A 3962-nucleotide genomic window follows, 5' to 3' on the forward strand; every position below is an offset into this window, starting at 1 on the left:
AACCGCCAGACACATATTCAATACGAATCAAGCAGTCTGCATATTATTCAGCTTAATGTGAGCTTACCAGTAATGTTTTATTGCCAGTTCAGGAGAGTGGTTCATAGAAAGCATTTTTCCCCAAAAGACTAGGACAGAGATCAAAGCCTAATGACCCCATGGTGCTTGTTTAATGAAACGGCTCATCTGCATTGTTTATTTGCATAACACAGTAATTACTCATAGAGTTAATTATCATACATATGATTATCTGACCTGAGGGGTTAGAGTTTTTATTGTCATAAACCCATAGAGGGCAGCCCTGGTAGTTGGTTTGGGTAGTTGGGAGCAAGATTAAATTCCCTTTCATTTTAGTTCGGTTGGGAAAGAAAGTGTTATGCAATTAATGGTCTAAGGAGAATTGATTAAGTGCAAAGAAAACGAGGCTAAATCTTTCCTCCATAAGGTAAATTCTCCAGGAAGTAAAGTGTTAATTCTAAAAAATAAAGTCATGGAAAAATAATGGGAGAGTATGATCCATAATTGAGAACATTTTTGGTGTAGAGAGGGGGACCAGATAGAGGAAAAACCTATATTTGACTGCATACACAATAAAAACTCTTTACATAAAATATAATTTCCAATACCTTTAAAAAATGAATAAGGTATAAAAACTAGAGTAGAAATATTTGAATTAATCATTTAATCAATAATCCAATTACTCATTGAATAAATATTTATTCAACACTAGTGTGCCATTTTATCTGCTACATTTATACATTAATGTACATACAATTATTATTTATTTATTTGATACACACATAGATATATATTTGATATATATATATATATGTATATACATATATATCTTAATACAGACAAAAATGCTTTACCAAATATATAAAATACTTTTTTAAATACTTTTGTTAATTTTTTTAGAGGGAGAGTAAGGGAGAAGGAAAGGGAGAGAGAGAGAAACATCAATCCATTGCCACCTGCATGTCCCCCACTGGGGATGGAGCCCACAACCCAGGCATGTGCCCTGACCAAGAATCAAACTGTGACCTCCTGTTGCATGGGTCTACACTCAACCACTGAGCCACACCAGCCAGGCTCATTTTTTTCTATTGATTATGCAGTCCTAATCTTAGAAATTCTCTCTACATATCTCTGGGTGTATGGAATGATGCCCAGCCAACTGAACCACACCAACCAGAGCACAGACATCAAATTCTTATACTTGTTTTGTGCTTATTTTCAGTTTTTTATTCGATTAAATTTATTTGTCTACTTATATCTATTTCAGTAAAGTATTTTGAAATTAATGCTGTTCTGTGTTTATTTTGCTTCAGCTGCTGTTTATTGAGATACAGGTAGGCTCTGTAGCAACAGGCCCAGAGGCAGCTGCAGTAGTGGGGGAAATGAAAGCGAGGGTGTTTGTCTGCACCCGCAGAGTGGAGCAGGAACAGAAGTGCACAGTGCAGGACAGGTGGGAGTGTGGGAAGCTGAGGGGATTGGAGAAGCAAGTGGAGGGCAGGGCCAGAGTCTCGGGAAACTGGAACCACTGGCCTCTCCAGCTGGCTCTCTCCTGGCCCCAGGCCAGGCTTCGGGGTTCTCTGGGAACTGAAGGGAGTGTACAAAGGAGGAGAAGCAGGAGCTTTGCCCTCAATGCTAAGCTCTGGAGCCTCCAGTCCTACACCCTGTCCCTGTTGCTTGGGTGGGGCCGTAAGATGGGCAGCCTGGCTCTGGGCTACCTCACCTGAGCACGATTTAAAAATGGCCATGTTTACAGAGGCATCCATCTTCTTCCTTGGTGTCCCAGCCCACCAGTGCCACACGGCAGCCCCAAGTGCACTCTACCCTCATTGCTGGCCTAGGGGTGGGTTGTGGGGAGGAGATGAGAGGGGGCTGAATGAGGGGCTCTGAGGCCCATCACTGCACAGGCACTACAGCATGACGTTGGTGAAGCCTGAGCCGGATGCCACCCAGTCAGCACGATGACCCCATCTCCCTTTTTGAAGAAGCCTCAGTCCTTGCCAGCATTCATGGCCTAGTTCACCCGGAGGTCCACTGGGCCAAGTTCTCAGCCCAGGCGTCCTGCACTGGGTCCTTATACACCACAGGGTAGATGCCACGGTACAGGTGAGCCTGGAGAGCTGTCTGATGATTAAGGGTCACAGCAATGAGGAGAGCACTGGTGAGTACCTGGTCACCTGGTGAGCAGACCTGCCAGGCGTGGTGAGGACAATTATGACCCCATTGGGGTACTTGAAGAAGGGCCCCACAGCGCCCTAAGCAGCGGCTTCTGTGGGGAGTGGGAGCCAGCCAGTTCCTCAAATAATTGCAGGTGGTAGATGCCGCCTCTGCCTCACCCGCCATCAGGCACTGCATGCGCACAGCCTCCAGGGTTGGTCCCCCATGTCCGTCTCTCCGGACAGCATGACGCAGTCGGCTCCATCCAGGACCACATTGGCCACATCACTGCCCTCAGCCCCGGTGGGACCCGCTGCTCTCCAGCACCTGCGTGGCACAGATGACAGGCTCCCCGGCTTGGATGCACCGTCTGATCATCATCTTTTGAGCAAGGAAGACCTTCTCTGCAGGAATCTCAATGACTAGACCCCCACTGAGCTACCATGAGCGCATCACTGACTTCCAGAATTTCATCAAACCTCCGAACCCCCTTGTGGTTCTCGGTTTTGCGGATTACCTTGATGTTCTTTCCTTTTCTTCCAGAACCTTTCTGACTCAGTGGACATCGGATGCCTTGTGGATGAAAGAGACACCATATCTGCATCCTGCTCTACCCCCAAATTCAGATCCTGGATGTTCTTTTCTGACCGGCAGGCATGTCCACAGCAGTGCCAGGGAAGTTCACACCCTTCTTGCTGCCCAAAGAGCCACCATTCTCCACCCCTGTCACCAAGAAGTCAGCACCTTTCTTCTTCGCCTGCAGAGACATAAGTCCACCATCCACCTAGATCTTGCTGCCCACTTCCACCACCTCGCAAATGTTCTTGGAGTCCCTCCACACGGTGTTTTCCTCACACTCTCACATATGCCTTATCCAGTATGATCTTGAGAGTGGCCCCTTTTTTTCAGCTTCTCCTCCAGGGTCTTGCTGCCCTTGATGAGCCCAGTTAGATCTCAGGTCCTTTAGGGTCCAGGGTCACAGCAACAGGCCGGTAGAGAACGGGATCAAGAGTAAAGCTTTCTGAGGCCCTGCATGTTCTTGATGGTCTCTGCATGGTACTCGTGAGTTACAGGAAAGAAGTTCAGACGAGCCACATTCATTGCAGACTTAATCTTCTCCTTCAACATCTCCACTGATCGGGAAGCCTGGCCAAAAGTTGCCAGTGTTCCGAGCTGTGATGAACGGTGAGTCAATGTCAGGGCCACACCTGTGTTCCAGGAACGCGTCAGCCCTGGCCACATGCAGCTGCTGGGTCTGAATGAAGGCAATGAGCACAGCACTGTGGGGCTTCCAAGTGGCTCCTCCCGGTGGTCCAGCTCAGGCTGCTGTAGAGAGAGAGGTTTGGAGGCTCCCAGGGCAGTGGTGTTACTCCTGTGCCGAAATAAATGCTGTTTTAAAATCCATTTTAAATTATGTTTGCCCAGCTCTCTTGCACTATTTTTTTTCTCTTTTGTGTATTAATAATATACTGGAATATGTTGGAGATATTTGTTGGGTGGAAAAAAGATATATTCAGGTTTTTTTGCCCATTTTCAAATGAATTATTTGTGTTTTTGCTATTAAATTGTATGAGTTTTTAATACATATTTGGGATATTAATCCCTTCTCAGATATATGGCTTGCAAATGTTTTCTCCCATTTGATAGGTTGTCTTTGATTTTGCTGATGCCTTTCTTTGCTGTGAAGATGGTTTTAGGTTTGATGTTGATTACTGATTATTTTGTTTGTGCTTTTGGTGTCATTCCTAAAATATGCCAAGATCAATGTGGAGGAGCTTCTGCCCTGTATT

The 3962-nt window shown here is 45.9% G+C and overlaps 1 pseudogene; it reads right to left on the bottom strand.

The window, feature by feature from the left end:
- Positions 1-2029: 2029 nt before the first annotated feature.
- LOC132229709 (pyruvate kinase PKM-like) lies at positions 2030-3414 on the bottom strand (annotated as a pseudogene).
- Between the last annotated feature and the right edge of the window lie 548 nt (positions 3415-3962).

Source organism: Myotis daubentonii, chromosome 3 (assembly GCF_963259705.1).
Source record: "Myotis daubentonii chromosome 3, mMyoDau2.1, whole genome shotgun sequence".
NCBI classification, from domain to species: domain Eukaryota; kingdom Metazoa; phylum Chordata; class Mammalia; order Chiroptera; family Vespertilionidae; genus Myotis; species Myotis daubentonii.